Source organism: Schistocerca gregaria, chromosome 7 (genome assembly GCF_023897955.1).
Source record: "Schistocerca gregaria isolate iqSchGreg1 chromosome 7, iqSchGreg1.2, whole genome shotgun sequence".
Lineage (NCBI taxonomy): Eukaryota > Metazoa > Arthropoda > Insecta > Orthoptera > Acrididae > Schistocerca > Schistocerca gregaria.
In genome coordinates this window covers 489,180,164-489,198,806 of record NC_064926.1, presented here as the reverse complement: position 1 = coordinate 489,198,806, position 18,643 = coordinate 489,180,164, and the positions used below count along the sequence as shown (strand labels likewise).

General features: G+C 43.6%; 1 pseudogene; it reads left to right on the top strand.

The window, feature by feature from the left end:
* Positions 1-294: 294 nt before the first annotated feature.
* Positions 295-411, top strand: LOC126282619 (5S ribosomal RNA; annotated as a pseudogene).
* The last annotated feature ends 18,232 nt before the right edge of the window (positions 412-18,643 follow it).

The following is an 18,643-nucleotide window of genomic DNA, read 5'->3' as shown; positions in this document are numbered from 1 at the left end:
GGAACCATCCAGCCATTTGCCTGGAGCGATTTAGAGAGATCACGGAGAACCTAAATCAGGATGGCCGGACGCGGGATTGAACTGTCGTCCTCCCGAATGCGAGTCCAGTGCGCTAACCACTGCGCCACCTCGCTCGGTGGTCTGTTGTATTGATCGTGTGTCTTATTATGTGGAGAGTGTCAGCAAGAAAAAGTTTACTGAACGTTCGAAATAATACGTAAATCTTGTTTCAAGTCACTAAGTGCTCCCGTTCTCAAATACTGGATGAATATTGTCTGGGTATTTCCACAATGTGGCAACGGCCTTGCCGCAGTGGATACACCGGTTCCCGTGAGATCACCGAAGTTAAGCGCTGTCGGGCGTGGTCTGCACTTGGATGGGTGGCCATCCAGCCGCCATGCGCTGTTGCCATTTTTCGGGGTGCACTCAGCCTCGTGATGTCCATTGAGAAGCTATTCGACGGAATAGTAGCGGCTCCGGTCAAAGAACACCATCATAACGACCAGGAGAGCGGTGTGCTGACCACACGCCCCTCCTATCCGCATCTTCAACTGAGGATGATACGGCGGTCGGATGGTCCCGATGGCCCACTTGTGGCTTGAGGACGGAGTGCTTTTTTGCTATTTACACAATGTGCGTGACGCTTTTTTTTCCACCCCTGTACATTTGAGAGGCAGGTGGTCCTTATCGCCGTAGTGCTTCTTTCCAGACAGTGCCTGACGTGTACCACACTTCGCTGAAATCGATCCAGTAGTTTAGGAGATGTTCAACACACTTACAGATGTACAAACATTCATACATTTATGCAAAGCTTGATTCACGAAGACATGTAAATATTTTAATATGTTCTTCGACAAGTAAAACTAAAGAGTTCATATTAACATAGGTCCGCAAATGTTTAGTTACAGGTTTACGGCCAATAAAAGGTACTGTCTGAAATTTAGCAATTTCGCTAATATGAAGCCATCTCAAAACTGAACGAGGTTAAATTAAAGCACGATTTCCATTTATTTTTTTGACGTTGGTCTGGTGAATCTGATAAAACATGTTCCAGGCGTGCATCTGCAGTAGTTTTCCAGAACACTCTGAGAAGCAAAGATTATTATATAAGTACATTTGTTAATTTTCCATTAAGGATGTAGAAACGTTTACGTCATTGTAGGCTCTCGTTAATGAGTTGTTTCATTCGTTTCCTAACCTTGAAACAAGTTAGTATTCTGTCTTGTTCAGTGAAACCATACAGTAACTGTTGTAGTTTGTAGATTATTTATGAAATAAGGATGCCTTTCAAATTTAAGATAGAATAATATGCCGATACGGTGTTTATTTATGGCAAATGTGATGGTACTGCTATGACTGCAGTTAAAGAATATCGCGTACGTTATTCAACTCGGAGGATTTCGAATGGACGAACAATTAGTGGAGTACTTCGAATATTAGAGAAGACTGGTTCTCTACCTAGCGTTCATAATCAGTACAAGTGCTCGATACGTGAAGACTGCTGTGACCGTACACGTGGGACATCGTAGCGCCTACTGCATCGGCATCCCACTTTACGTCGAGCCATCACAGGAAGCCTGAATCACAGGGTGTATATTCACCAGGAAAACCTATGTCGTCTGTGTTGTCAAAACAAAGACTTACTGGCGGTCACATCACAAAACACCACCATGTCTCCACAAATGGCCGCCAGGGATCGCTACCCATTCAGAGGTCTCAGCTAGCCTAGGAACTACTTTGTTGAGCCAGGCACGGGATAGCAAATAGTTCTGGCAGATGCATCCGCAAATGGGCTTTATAAGGCGGTGCGCTAGCGGCAAAAGGCAGTTCCACGCACCGCTCGGAAGGATAGCCAGACGACTCTTCTACCTGTCCTGTCTCTTGGTACAGTCGACGTACATCTTAACGTTTTGGAACTGTTTGTGCTCGCTCCCTGTGAAGATTCGGGTCTTTATTATAATTATCTGTTATTTTGTGTTTGTGTCGATCAGCAGTTGGGATGGAGTCAGTTTTTTTGTTGGATATTGAATTATTGTTTCGTTTTGGTGAGTCCAGTAAATTGTTTTCGGACTTGTTTTTCCGCATTTCTATTCTGCTAGCGCAGATACTTGAAAGACAATGATGAGGATACTATGGATGCTGTTCAACGTACCTGGTTACCAGTAAACGACGTATATTTCAACGATTAGGCATTTCATAATCTAAGGTATGGCATACACTGAAGTACAATAATCTGTATCCTTACCATAAACAAAAAGTACACCATTTGCGTCCAAGAGACCCCGCCCTTCGCTAGGAGTTGCGCAACTGGACAAATACTGATCGGTAGTTCTACAAATACATTTTATTTACTAATGAAGCACAGTTTATTCGAGATGGTATAAACAATTTACGTAACGAGCACATATGGTCTGAAACAAACCAACATGCAACAGTGCAATGCAATTTCCAGCAGCGATTTAGCATAAATGTGTGGTGTGGTGTAATCAACACACATTTTACTAGACCATTCATTTTCCCAAGACGTCTAGCTGGCTAGATGTACTTACAATTCCTTCAAGAAGAAAAACCCCGCTTGCTCGAAGATGTTCCAGATGCTACGCGATTGCAGATGTATTTTCAGTATGACTGCAGGCCTTCACACTTCACCAACGCCGTTACTACATATTTAAATAAACATTTTCCCCAGTAATGGACTGGTCGTGGTGCTACACGTCTGCGGCCACCAAGATCACCTGTTTTAACAACAATGGATTTTTGTGAATGGGGATGGATGAAAGACATAGTTTATGAGGACAAAGTCATTACACGTGAGACATTACTTGCTCGCATTATGAATTTAGTAGACGACATTAAGAACAACCCTATGAAACTGAAACGATCAACAAAATCTGTTCATACATCTGCATCTAAATGCACTGAACTCGCAGGAGACATTTTTGAACATTTATTGTGAATGTATTTTGAAACTGTATGTTTACTGCACAACTTGTTAAAAAATTTACAAAATTACTTCTTTGCTTGTCTGGATGTTCTGGAAAACTACTCCAGATGCACGGCTGTGACATGTTTTATTAGATTCACCAGATGAATAACAACAAAGTAAATGGAAATTGCGCTTTACTTTAACCTTGTACAGTTTTGGGATGGCTTCATATTAGTGAAGTCGCTATATTCCAGGAAAAATCTTTTATTAGCCGTAACTCCGTAACTAAACATTTGCCGATCTATGTTTATATGAACTTTTTTCTTTAGTTTTACTTGCAGAATAACATATTAAAATATTTGCATACCATCGTAAATCACCCAGTATAGAGATCCAGGACTATCGGCTAATTAGCCGGCTAGTTAAAGTTCAAACATTCCCTTTTACCATTTCCATATCCCTTTAACAGAAGTCAGCAAAGAAATACTTCCCGCCTTTCCAGGTTTATTACCCACAGTCTGTGATGCCTCACCCGCTTCTATCCTTATATGCATCAGTTTTCACCTGTAAATGACCGTTGTTTGCGATCGGACTCATAATGGGCCGTACTCGCGTGCAGTAAGACCTCAATGTTGACTTCACTAATCGCTCTAAGCACTGCAGAGCTAATTCTTACCATACAATCTTTAGTTTTGAGTAATTGGAACTGATATAGTCATTTGACAAGCAAACAAGGGGGAAGAGAGCACACAATAGATGGTTAACCACTTTGAAATAGCGACGTATGCTGCATATTTACAGTAAGGATCCTAAACATATATTACTTTCGTTATCGCAGCAAAAGACACTTTCATCAGTACAGAATAAATCTATTTTAAACTTGAGACACTTTTATGTAAAATAACACTAATATGTCGAGTGAAAAGACCCTGCTAACCACTGAAGATCCATGGTCATTGAGGTGGTGTTATTTGTAATTTTTGTAATTAATAAACATATTTCTTTAACATTATTATTATGCTTGTAAGTGTAATAAATAGCTGGTACTCTGTACACAACCTGATGCTTTGCTTAATATGGCAATAATAATTTTAAGTACTGTGTATAGGCATACGTATATCCAGCTTATGATCTGAAAGTGTTGCTGATTAAATATCAGAGTATGTCTATAGGACACACTACACATCTACTGAAATAACAACACAATGATAAAGCTTGTTGCTTTTAAGCACTGAATCTCTTTACTTAACTTGTACAAAAGGACAACGAATCATGACTTTTACTATGCAAAATAGAGTATACTTAACTTCTCCATAGAAATAAATACTTAAGTCCTTCTGTGGTCCTGAGCAACGTATTGCCCTCTCGACGAGATTTTGGTAACGATGGATGGTTTAGCAGTATTTACACAGTGGCTTCCAAGTCGTAATTCCCATAGTAAGATTTGGCCAGTACAGAGGGTAATGCTGCAACATAATGTCTGCCTCCTTCACAGCCAAACAACGACTTCCCACTGGCTCTCATAATAACACTGCCGCTTTTGATTGGTTGATAGCTGCTTAATACTGTAGAATTATGTGTAGCAATAATTTCCTGTCCATCCGAGGCCTTTTGACAATGATTGTGCTCTTTGTGTGGCGATTAACCACACAAAACAGTACATGGCCATCTCACCACACGCCACTTCACAACCCTTCCGACTCACAAAGAGCACTGTTCTGGGACTTTTTGTCGCAACGCTCCTTCCGCCTTACCCTTCTGCTGGGAAGTCGCTTTAGCTTTTAACTTAACCCTATAGCCATGACGTGTTACAGATTTCATTGCAAACGTTCATAACCCTTTTAAAACTAAGGTCTACTTAACAACACATCTCTGTACAAAAAAACATTTTGTAGGCCATATCTTTGAAACACAGTTGCAGATTATTGGTCGTGTACCTGGGAGGCTGGTGGAAGCACCTTAGCGGGGAGTTGCCTTACTTTACCCTGCCTTTAGGTGGCATCTGTGTCCACAGTACTTGTCATCCCACTGCTTGCTTCATACAGGCTCTTACAGCTCCCCTCTTACTGATCGTATTTTTTAAGTTATGACAGATTGTAAGGAAATAACTTCAATGAAATGAAATGGAACAATTCCTACACTGTGGGACTTGTATCGTTACAAGTAGCTGCAAAACACAGGAAATCTGGAAGAAATTACTGAACTCTGAAAACAACATAGTCGAGCCAGATGTGTTTAGGAAAGATTAAAGGAAGACGGTCCATAATCTCCGATCTCGGAAAATCAGCCACTGCGTTACACTATAGCTATAGGACGAACACACATGCATGGCAAGGAGTCACAGGGAACGGGTAATAATGTGAAAACACGGTGAGAAGTGCATGCTTGAACGTAAAGGCAGGTGCTGCCCAAGTCTGCAAGTTGCACTGTTGCATCTGGCAACGAACGACACCCGTAAAATGTCCTCAGTAAGTTGCACGTGCTAGCAGTGGTCGAAACTGTGTTCTGAGTAGGCTGTGAGTGCTTTATAACGGAGCTAAGTGATATCGAACGTGGCCAAGTTGGCGGTGCTCGCACGGTGGGCGCTTCCGTAACCAAGGCAGCCGAAGTGTTTGACGTTTCAAGAGGCACCGTGTCGGAGGTTTATACCGCAAAAGGGGAAAGCGGAAAAGCATGATCCACTATGTAACAACGCGGACAAGTGAAATGGGAGTAAGGAATGAAAGAGGAAGCCACCTGGTAGAATTTTGCACAGAGCATAACTTAATCTTAGCTAACACTTCGTTCAAGAATCATAAAAGAAGGTTGTATACATGGAAGAATCCTGTAGATACTAAAAGGTATCAGATACCATTATATAATGGTAAGACAGAGATTTAGGAACCAGGTTTTAAACTGTAGGACATTTTCAGGGGCAGATGTGGACTCTGACCACAATATATTGGATATAAACTGTAGATTAAAACTGAAGAAACTGCAAAGAGGTGGGTATTTGAGGAGATGGGACCTGGATAAACTGAAAGAACCAGAGGTTGTAGAGAGTTTCAGGGAGAGCTTTAGGGAATGATTGACAAGAATGAGGGAAAGAAACACAGTAGAAGAGCGGGCAGCTCTGAGAGATGAAATAGTGAAGGTAGCAGAGGATAAAGTAGGTAAAAATACGGCGGCTAATAGAAATCTTCGGTACCAGAACAGATATTGAATTATTTGATGAAAGGAGAAAATATAAAAATGCAGTAAATGAAGGACGAAAAAAAGGAATACAAACGTCTGAATAATGAGATCGACAGGAAATGCAAAATGGCTAAGCAGGGATTTCTAGAGGACAAATGTAAGGATGTAGAGGCATATATCACTAGGGGTAAGATAGATACTGCCACCAGGAAAATTAAAGAGACCTTTCGAGAAAAGAGAACCACTTGCAGCTGTAAGCAAAGAAGGGAGAGCAGAAAGTTGGAAGGAGTATATAGAGGGTCTACACAAGGGCGGTGTTTTCGAAGACATTATAGAAGTGGAACAGAATGTAGATAAAGATGAAATAGGGGATATGATACTGCGCCAAGAATTTGACAGAGCATTCAAAGACCTATTGTAATGTTGCATTAATTTGTTCTGAAAGCGGTGCCGATATTCAAGACCATAAAAGTGGGTTAAAAGCTGTGAGCTATGTGAGGAAGTTAACCTTGCATTACTGCGCAACTGTTTCACCAGTCTAGCTTACCAAATTCCCAACCAGACTAACATTAATTATAATCTTTTAGTAGTCATCTTACGATAACCGGTGATATATATATATATATATATATATATATATATATATATATATATATATATATATATATATAAAGACAATTTAAATAAAAAGAAATAAATCAGGTTATATTTGGACCTTTATTTCAACATAGATCATTGTTCCGTTAAAATTTCAGCATATCAAACTTGATTCATAACTAAACTGGTGCCTTATTTAGGATTGTGAAAATGTGAGTTTGTAATCTTACGGAACACATCAAATAGGGAGCCCAGATTGGGAGGCTACATACAACACTGCATTCATAAAATAACATACGAAGAACGTTGAAACATATCCAAGAGGAAATTAACCACAACCAACCGATTCAATTTTCACCCAAAGAAGTTACGTTCGTGACACAATCTTGTCCGTCATGAAATTACCACACACTGGTATACTAAATTCATACTAACTCTCTGTGAAATCTTCCCGAAAAGAATAGCTGAGGCTACTTTGATGCTTACACCACATGCTTCACGTGGTCAACTTGGTTTACACAAAGAGTGTAACTCCACAATAATTTTCATAATTAAAATAAATTAGATCGAAAAGCAATTTACAAAAGAAAAACCTCAAACTGGTTACTGTCGTCTTACTATTAACCTGATTGGTCAAACAATTGTATAAGCACGTGGTACTGGTCTCACAAAGTACAACCCACGTGGGTTGAACATAAAGAAAAGTTGCTATATTGAAAAGTATTGTCAAGACGAGACTTTATAATCTCACGCACATTCGCATGTAAGATTGAGTTACTGATCAATACGTGGTTCCACTTTACTCACGAAGTAGTGACAAAGCAACTAGCGGAAGATATTCTGAACTTCACACGAATTATACTGTGTTGCAATTTAAGATAATATTAGATATTTTAGAGCTAAACTTGAAACAAAGGTGATTAAATTTTCAGTTAGGCTAAACTTAAGAAATCCATTGTCCTACAGACTTAGCAGACACGCGCTTAGCCGGTGATCTTACCACTTCAGACGCTCGCCGCGAACAGACTGACATAGGCCGCTACCGAGCGTGCTTAACAGATACAAACGGAAGTGACCAGAGAGGCAGCTTCCTATACCAACATGACAAGGGAAGGACAGGACCATACTAAGAATAGAAACTTCTCTGTTTTTAGAATGCGTAGCTACCTGTTCCGACGTTGATCCTACTGTTCTCTAGCAGACAGTCTTGTCTGCTACCATCAAGCATGCAACTAGAAATACATTTGCTCATTCATCCTCTCACACAGAAGGGAAGGGGGATGACAGTATCTTATCATATACGGTATATAAAAGAAAGCGGATGTAGGTTCCGTATGAGACTGTGTGACATGAATTACATATAAACTGTGTTTTAAAGTGTAGTGTGGCAGATCGTTCTTGTTTATGTGTAAAAGTAACACGTTTTACAGCTCAGTCTCCTCCCAGATAGTCAGAAACACCACAGTAAATTTAGAAGAGGAATTTATGACGTAAATGACAACAGATTTAAGAAATTAACATGAAAGGAATCCAACAGAGACCTTTCACTATGTCGAAACAAGACCCTGGAAATAGACAACATTCCATTAGAACTACTGAAAGCCTTGGGGGAGCCAGGCTTAACAAAACTCTACCATCTGGTGAGTAATATGTATGAGACAGGTGAAATAACCTCAGACGTCAAGAATATAATAATTCCAGTTCTTAAGAATGCAGGTGTTGACAGATGTGAAAAAAATAATGACCTATCAGTTTAATAAGTCATGGCTGCAAAACACAAATTCTTTACAGACGAATGGAAAAACTAGTTTAAGCCGACCTCTCAGAAGATCAGTTTGGATTCCATAGAAACTTTGGAACACGTGGGGAAATACAGACCCTATGACTTATCTTAGAAAATAGATTAAGGAAAGACAAACCTACGTTTCTAGCATTTGTAGACTTAGAGAAAGCTTTTGACAATGTTGACTGGAATACTCTCTTTCAAATTCTAAAGGTGGCAGGGGTAAAATACAGGGAGCGAAATGCTATTTACAATTTGTACAGAAACCAGATGGCAGTTATAAGAGTCGAGGGGCATGAAAGGCAAGCAGTGGTTAGGAAGGGAGTGAGACAGGGTTGTAGCCTCTCCCCGATGTTATTCAAACTGTATATTGAGCAAGCAGTAAAGGAAACAAAAGAAAAAAGTAGGTATTAAAATCCGTGAAGAAGGAAAAAAAATCTTTGAGGCTCACCGATGGCATTGTAATTCTGTCAGAGAACGCAAAGGACCTGGAAGAGCAGCTGAACGGAATGGACAGTCTCTTGAAAGGAGGATATAAGATGAACATCAACAGAAGCAGAACGAGGATAATGGAATATAGTCGATTTAAATCTGGTGATTCTGCAGGAATTAGATTAGGAAATGAGACACTTAAAGTAGTAAATGAGTTTTGATATTTGGGAGTAAAATAACTGATGATGTTCGAAGTAGAGAGGATATAAAATGTAGACTTGCAATGGCAAGGAAAGCGTTTCTGAAGAAGAGAGATTTGATAACATCGAGTATTGATTTAAGTGTCAGGAACTCGTTTCTGAAAGTATTTGTATGGAGTGTAGCCATGTATGGAAGTGAAACGTGGACGATAAATAGTTTGGACAAGAAGAGAATAGAAGCTTTCGAAATGTGGTGCTACAGAAGAATGCTGAAGATTAGATGGGTAGATCACCTAACTAATGGGAGGTATTGAATATAAATGGAGAGAAGAGAAGTTTGTAGCACAACTTGGCTAGAAGAAGGGATCGGTTGGTAGGGCATATTCTGAGGCATCAAGGGATCATCCATTTAATATTGGAGGGCAGCGTGGAGATTAAAAATTGTAGAGGGAGACCAAGAGATGAATACACTAAACGTATTCCGAAGGATGTGTGTTGCAGTAGGTACTGGGAGATGAAGAAGCTTGCACAGGATAGAGTAGCATGGGGAGTTGCATCAAACCAGCGTCTGGAATGAAGACACAACAAGAGCAAGTCACAATGCGGACGGAGGCGTGTGCTGAGTGATCGTGATTGACGGTCATTGTAGACGGTGGTGTCAGTAAAGAAGAGCACGACAGCTGCGAGAGTCAGTGCACAACTGAATGTCGCACTCGTGAACCCTGTCAGCACCAAAACCACTCATCAGTGATGCAGGAGCCGTGAAACATTGACTAAGTAATCTATGAAGAAAATCACTTGATCAGACGAGTCTTCTTTCACACTTTTTCCACCTTCTAGCGGAATTTAGATCCCAAGAGTGAAACACCGCGAGGGTTCGGTGTGATTCAGGCAGCTTTATTGTAGTATTCCTTCAGCTCCATAGTTACATTGTAAGGTCGCTTGACTGTCAAGTTTTACGTGACCATTTCGGGTCAAGTCCAATATATGGTAGAATGTTCGTTCCCCGATGATGATGCAGTGCTCAAAGACTAAAGAGCACCTGTTCACACAGCTCGCATCGTCCAAGGCTTGTTGTATGAGCACGTGGACGAATCGTCACATCTTCCCTGTACAACACAGTTTGCAGTTCTCAATATTATTGAGTCTTTGAGGTTTACTTTCGAGAGGAGATTGCGTGATGACCATCGTCATCTTTACTCGAACTTGCCGGTACTATGCCAGAAGAATGATAGAAGAGTAGCTTTAAATCCATGTATTTATCCATTCCGAGACGACGAGATCCTGTATTCCTGGACATCGCATTAGGCGTGGTTGTGTTTACATACTTTGTCCACCCCTCCTATCTTGCACATGTCTTAATCGCAAGAAGTTGTACGTACACTCCTTTGAACATACTATAATCGACATCAGGTTAGAAACACTACTGGCCATCAGAATTGCTACACCTAGAAGAAATGTATATGATAAACGGCCATTCATTGGACAAATTTATTATACTAAAACTAACATGGGAGTACAATTTCATGCAATTTGGGTGCATAGATCCTGAGAAATCAGTACCAAGAACAACCACCTCTGGCCATAATAACGGCCTTGATACGCCTGGGCATTGAGTCAAACAGAGCTTGGATGGCGTTTGCAGGTACAGCTGCCCATGCAGCTTCAACATGATACCACATCAAGAGTAGTGACTTGCATAATGTGACGAGACAGTTGCTCGGCCACCATTGACCAGATGTTTTCAATTGGTGAGAGATCTGGAGAATGTGCTGGCCAGGGCAGCACTCGAACATTTTCTACACCCAGAAAGGCCCGTACAGGACCTGAAACATGAGGTTGTGCATTATCCTGTTGAAGTGTAGGGTTTCGCTGGGATCGAATGAAGGGTACAGCCACGGGTCGTAACACATCTGAAGTGTAACGTGCACTGTCCAGAGTGCCGTTCACCGCGATGTCGCCAAACAAGGAGGCGACCATAATGATGCTGTAAACAGAACCCTGATTCATCAGAAAAAAGGACGTTGTGCCATCTGTGCACTCAGGTTCGTCGTTGAGTACACCATCGCAGGCGCTCCTGTCTGTGATGAAGCATCAAAGGTAACCGCAGCAGTGGCCTTCGAGCTGATAGTCCATGCTGCTGCAAACGTCGTCAAACCGTTCGTTTAGATGGTTTTTGTCTTGCAAACGTCCCCATTTGTGGACTCAAGGATTGAGACGTGGCTGCACGATCCCTTACAGCGATGCTAATAAGATGCCTCTCAACTGCTAGTGATACGACGCCGTTAGGATCAAGCACGGTGTTCCGTATTACCCTCCAGAACCCACCGATTCAATATTCTGCTAACAGTCATTGGATCTCGACCAACGCGAGCAGCAATGTCGCGATACGATAAACCGCAATCGCGATGGGCTGCAATCCGACCTTTATCAAAGTCGGAAACGTGATGGTATGCATTTCTCCTCCTTACTCGAGGCATCACAACAACGTTTCACCAGGCAACGCCGGTCAACTGCTCTTTGTGTATGAGAAATCGGTTGGAAACTTTCCTTATGTCAGCACGTTGTAGGTTTCGCCACCGGCGCCAACCTTGTGTGAATGTTCTGAAAAGCTAATCAGTTTCATATCACAGCATCTTCTTCCTGTCGGATAATTTTGCGTCTGTTGCACGTCACCTTCGTGGTGTAGCAATTTTAATGGCCAGTAGCGTATTTCGCTTAAGCTGTCTGTTCTGTTCCTCCTGAAGTTCATTTAGTACAGAGTCATTACACAGCACAAGTGAGTGCAGATAACACTTCCACAACCAGGCAAATGCCTGTTTCTTTCCCTAGCTTGCTCTAATAACATCGATCTGATTCTCCTTACCCTCATTTCTGCCCCTTTACCATCACTATTGTATCTCCTTCTCCCCTCCCTCATCTCTCTCCCTCTCTCTCTCTCTCTCTCTCTCTCTCTCTCTCTCTGTCTCTCTCTCTCAGTATCTCATACCACTTGGCAGCTACTCAAGAACAGTCTCCCTCAAGTAATTGTTTCAAAACAACGTCAGAACTATGTACACTGGAGGTACGCCACATATCATACCAGCATCTAGCTTCCACATTTACCTGGAAAGGCAACAAAGCTGTGTGGCGGTCTGCGTTCTACCGCAGTCACGCGCTCATTAGCGAAATATCACTGCCGAAACGTTTTGACAGCCCCGTGTTTAACGAACAATTAGGCCCATAATGACAACACCACACAAATCGTTGAAAGCGGTTTCAATTACATGCCAAATATAGCTCCCTATTTTCCTCGCACCGCGTAAAAACGGGTAATGGTTTGATGCTGCGGAGAAATGGGGAAGAGCGGCTTAATAAAAGGCCAGCGATAACCGTGGGTCAACATTTCATGCGCCTGGCGTAATGTTCGTCCGAGAGATAAAGTCGTGCCGATATTGCAGCATCTCCGGTCGTTCCCTGTGTCCATAATTCGCCGACCCATACAAACACTGCCGAACACAGAAACCTCGAAACGACGCAGATGCGAGCGCTTTATTGGAACAGGAGATCGTAGGGGTAAAAATAAAGTTGAGGGGACAGCAATAAACAAAAGGAGCTGGACGGTGAGTGAAATTCCGCTTCGGAATTATATTTTATTTGGAAAACCAACTACACACGTCGTCTTTGTCAGCAATCACACTAAGAAAATTACTACATAATGTTGCTCTCACTTTTACGTATTTTGTCCCCTCTTCTGCGGGGCAGCGTACGATTGTGATTGACTGACTTTATCATTTCATTCACTGTATTTGGTCATCTCCGCTTCTTCTCTTACAACTATTCTTTTGCATCTCTTGAAACACGTTACTAATTCGAATAAAACATTACGTATCACATGCGCCAAATTTTTATCGGTTACAGAGAGAGAGATTTGGTAAAATTCAAGCCAAACAAATACTCACAGATGAAACTTCCTGGCAGGTTAAAACTGTGTGCCGGACCGAGGCTCGAACTCCGGACCTTTGCCTTTCGCGGGCAAGTCCTCTACCAAATGAGCTACAGAAGCACGACTCAAGGCCGCTCCTCACAGCTTTACTTCTGCCAGTATCTTGTCTCCTACCTTCCAAACTTTACAGAAGCTCTCCTGCGAACCTTGCAGAACTAGCACTCCTGAAAGAAAGGATAGTGCGGAGACATGGCTTAACCACAGCCTGGGGGATGTTTCCAGAATGAGATTTTCACTCTGCAGAGGAGTGAAAATCTCATTGTGGACTCACAGAGCATGTGAAGTAAAAATGCACTGTCCGTCACGTCAATGTAACCAGCATGTCAAAAGCCTCAATAATCGTCTTTTGCAGCTTGGAACGCTGCGAGGAGTGCAGGAAGAGAGTCAACGAGATTGTGGAAAAGTTCGAAGGGGAGTCTAGCCGACTGCAGTATCGACAGCTGCGCTGGGTTTCGTGGTTGAAGGTCCGTGGTGCGAACAGATCAATTGAGTTGGTCCCATACATTCTCGTTTGAGTTTAAATGCCGGGAGTTTGGAGGCCAGGGGACTACGGTAAACGCATTCTGATGCTCTTCGCACCACCCACGTACGCTGCAAGCATTGTGGCGTGTTGCATAGTCCTGATGGTAGATGCAAAAGAGCCAAGGAAAAAAAAATGTGTGCATGATAGACGCATACGTGTGTTGATCCATTGTCCCTTCCCAAAAGGAAAATTCCCCAGGGAATGCCACAAAAACACTACCCTAGACCATAACGCGTCCTCCTCCTGCCAGAAACCATAAGACGACTGTTGCAGGGTGTTCACTTTCAGACGTTTCACGCCGTACACGTAACGGACATCTGTCATCTCTAAAGGCCATTTCTCACCACGCAGTGGACGTCCAGTTGCGGTACTCGTGTGCAAATTCCAGCCTTCGTTGCTGGTAGTCAGAATGGGTGCACGAACCATGCCCTGCTGCGGAGGATCATACACAGAAACGTTCGCTGAAAGATGATCGAGGAGGCCCTGCCGGTAGTATTGATTAATCTGGCACCGGGTGGGGGGCGGGGGCCTGTTGCTAAACAACTGCATGTCTATTCTTCTTCTTCTTCTTTCGCTTACGCCACAGTCCCGCAGCGATCGGAGGGTCGGCGTAGTTAGAACGGATTTGGCAGGTTAGTTGTTTTAGGGTTGGCCGGAGGCCTTTCCTGCCGCCATCCCCTGTACCTCTGGGGAAGGAATCAGTGTACCCCAGGTGTCTGCATCTAGTGTAAATCGTGAAATAGTGCGAATGTGTTTCAAATGTCTGCGACGCGTGTAACTCAGGCGGAACGTGGGGACCAGCCCGCTCCGGTATTCACCTAGCGGGATGTGGAAAACCGCCTAAAAACCACATCCAGGCTGGCTGGCGTCGTTAATCCGCCAGGCGGATTCGATCCAGGGCCGGCGCGCCAACACGAGTCCAGGAAGCAGCGCGTTAGCGATCTCGGCTACCGTGGTGGGTTCAACAATTTGATGTCTATTCACCTCGTTCAGTCATGTCGCCTATGGCATGTGGCGTACAACAGTTACCAAGGCGCTACTTTTCGATAGATCGATTTTTCCTTGCACGGTATACTTTAGCCACGACGGCACGTGGACAGCTTACAAAGTACATTAAATGTATTCGCAGATTGACAGTTGCGAATATGGAGAACCATCAGCTGTATAACGGAATGACGACAGTGAAAATTTGTACCTGGTCGGGACTCTAACAGAGTTTACTACTTACCGTGAACGTTTACCTTACCGTTTCGTTATCACAGCACCGTTCACGTCCAGGCCCAAACTTTGACATGTTGTCAGTCACGTGTCTACAGCCTGTACTTATACAACCACTGTGTACTTCCCGTGCGGGGGGCTTTACTTGTAAGTCGGTTGTGTGGCATCGGCAAGCGACTTTCAAGTATAATGTCCCCCCTGCACAGGAATGTACGTAACGGATGTAAGAGTGCTGGTTGTTGACGACATATGGACTTTGGGTGGTGCAGTACGACCCGCTGAGGTAGCCAGATGGTGAGACGACCGCTCGCGATAAGCGGGAACTCGTGGTTCGAGTCCCGGCCCGGCACAAATTTCCATTGTCGTCATTTCATTACACAGCTGATGGTTGTCCGTATAGGCAACAGCGCATACATTTGATGTATTTCACAGCGGCTGTTGTCTGAGCAGCGCCTGTTCCTACGGACAGGCAGAAGGAACTTTAAACCGTAATTCGGAATAATGCAGGCACTGCATCATCATGTTTACAAAGTAGTCGTTTCTGAAATACGTTCACCCTTGAACCGAAAGAAATGATCATGTCCTTTTGGGAGCCAGATAAATCGATCCGTTTCCGCAACGACTGCATTGTTTTCCGCATTGGCCGGCACCCTTTACACAATGATCAGCCAAAAAATTACCCACCGTGATCGTGGATGCCGTCTGGTGCCGTTGCGCGTACGTGACGCGGTGATAGAAGTACACTACTGGCCATTAAAATTGCTACATCACGAAGATGACGTGCTACAGACGCGAAATTTGCCAGTCAGGAAGAAGATGCTGTGATATGCAAATGATTAGCTTTTCAGAGCATTCACACAAGGTTGGCGCCGGTGGCGACACCTACAACGTGCTGACATGAGGATAGTTTCCAACCGATTTCTCATACACAAACAGCAGTTGACCGGCGTTGCCTGGTGAAACGTTGTTGTGATGCCTCGTGTCAGGAGGAGAAATGCGTACCATCACATTTCCGACTTTGATAAAGGTCGGATTGTAGCCTATCGCGATTGCGGTTTATCGTATCGCGACATTGCCGCTCGTGTTGGTCGAGATCCAATGACTGTTAGCAGGATATCGAATCAGTGGGTTCAGGAGGGTAATAAGGAACACCGTGCCGGATCCCAACGGACTCGTATCACTAGCAGTCGAGACGAGAGGAATCTTATCCGCATGGCTGTAACGGATCGAGCAGCCACGTCTCGATCCCTGAGTCAACAGATGGGGACGTTTTCAAGATAGCAACCATCTGCACGAACAGTTCGACGACATTTCAGGCAGTATGGTCTATCAGCTCGGAGACCATGGCTGCGGTTACCCTTGATGCTGCATCACAGACAGGAGCGCCTGCGACGGTGTACTCAACGACCAACCTGGGTGCACGAATGGCAAAAAGTCATTTTTACAGCATCAAGATGGTCGCATCCGTGTTTGACGACATCGCGATGAACGCACATTGGAAGCGTGTATTCGTCATCGCCATAATGGCGTATCACCCGGCGTGGTACTGAAACAGAGGATGACAGACTAAAAGCCGAAGTACTAAATGTCTTTTTCCAAAGCTGTTTCACAGAGGAAAACTGCACTGTAGTTCCTTCTCTAGATTGTCGCACAGATGACAAAATGGTAGATATCGAAATAGACGACAGAGGGATAGAGAAATAATTAAAATAGCTCAAAATAGGAAAGGCCGCTGGACCTGATGGGATACCAGTTCGGTTTTACACAGAATACGCGAAGGAACTTGCCCCCCTTCTTGCAGCGGTGTACCGTAGGTCTCTAGAAGAGCGTAGCGTTCCAAAGGATTGGAAAAGGGAAAAGGCCATCCCCGTTTTCAAGAAGGGACGTCAAACAGATGTGCAGAACTATAGACCTATATCTCTAACGTCGATCAGTTGTAGAATTTTGGAACACGTATTATGTTCGAGTATAATGTCTTTTCTGGAGACTAGAAATCTACTCTGTAGGAATCAGCATGGGTTTCGAAAAAGACGGTCGTGTGAAACCCAGCTCGCGCTATTCGTCCACGAGACTCAGAGGGCCATAGACACGGGTTCACAGGTAGATACCGTGTTTCTTGACTTCCGCAAGGCGTTCGATACAGTTCCCCAAAGTCGTTTAATGAACATAGTAAGAGCATACGGACTATCAGACCAATTGTATGATTGGATTGAGGAGTTCCTAGATAACAGAGCGCAGCATGTCATTCTCAGTGGAGAGAAGTGTTCCGAAGTAAGAGTGATTTCAGATGTGCCGCAGGGGAGAGTCACAGGACCGTTGCTATTAACAATATACATAAATGACCTGGTGGATGACATCGGAAGTTCACTGAGGCTTTTTCAGATGATGCTGAGGTCTATCGAGAGGTTGTGACAATGGAAAATTGTACTGAAATGCAGGAGGATCTGCAGCGAATTGACGCATGGTGTAGGGAATGGCAATTGAATCTCAATGTGGACAAGTGTAATGTGCTGCGAATACATAGAAAGATAGATTCCTTATCATTTAGCTTCAAAATAGCAGGTCAGCAACTGGAAGCAGTTAATTCCATAAATTATCTGGGAGTAAGCAGGAGTGATTTAAAATGGAATGATCATATAAAGCTGATCGTCGGTAAAGCAGATGCCAGACTGAGATTCATTGGAAGAATAGTAAGGAAATGCAATCCAAAAACAAAGAAAGTAGGTTACAGTACGCTTTTTCGCTCACTGCTTGAATACTGCTCAGCAGTGTGGGATCCGTACCAGATAGCGTTGATAGAAGAGATAGAGAAGATCCAACGGAGAGCAGCGCGCTTCGTTACAGGATCATTTACTAATCGCGAAAGCGTTACGGAGATGATAGATAAACTCCAGTGGAAGACTCTGCAGGAGAGACGCTCAGTAGCTCGTACGGGCTTTTGCTAAAGTTTCGAGAACATACTTTTACCGAAGAGTCAAGCAGTATATTGCTCCCTCCTACGTATATCTCTCGAGGAGACCATGAGGATAAAATCAGAGACATTAGAGCCCACACAGAAGCATACCGACAATCCTGCTTTCCACGAAAAATATGAGACTGGAATAGAAGGGAGAACCGATAGAGGTACTCAGGGTACACTCCGCCACACACCGTCAGGTGGCTTGCGGAGTATGGATGTAGATGTAGATGTAGATGTAGATGTGATGGTATAGGGTGCCATTGGTTACACGTCGCGGTCACCTCTTGTTCGCAACGACGGCACTTTCAACAGTGGACGTTACATTTCAGATGTGTTACAAATAGTTCAAAGGCCTGTCAGCACTATGGGACTTAACTTCTGAGGTCATCAGTCCCCTAAACTTAGAACTACTTAAACCTAACTAACCTAAGGACATCACACACACCTTTGCCCTAGGCAGGATTCGAACCTGCAATCGTAGCGGTCGCGCGGTTCCAGACTGTATTGCCTAGAACAGCTCGTCCACCGCGGGCGGCTCAGATGTGTTACGACCCGTGGCTCTAACCTTCATTCGATCCCTGCGAATCCCTACTTTTCAATAGGATAATGCACGATCGCATGTTGCACGTCCTGTACAGGCCTTTCTGGATACAGAAAATGTTCGACTGCTGCCCTGGCCAGCACATTCTCCACATCTCTCACCAACTGAAAACGTCTGGTCAATGGTGGCCGAGGCACTGGCTCGTCACAATACGCCAGTCACTACTCTTGATGAACTGTGGTATCGTGTTGAAGCTGTATGGGCAGATGTACCTGTACACGCCATCTACGCTCTGTTTAACTCAA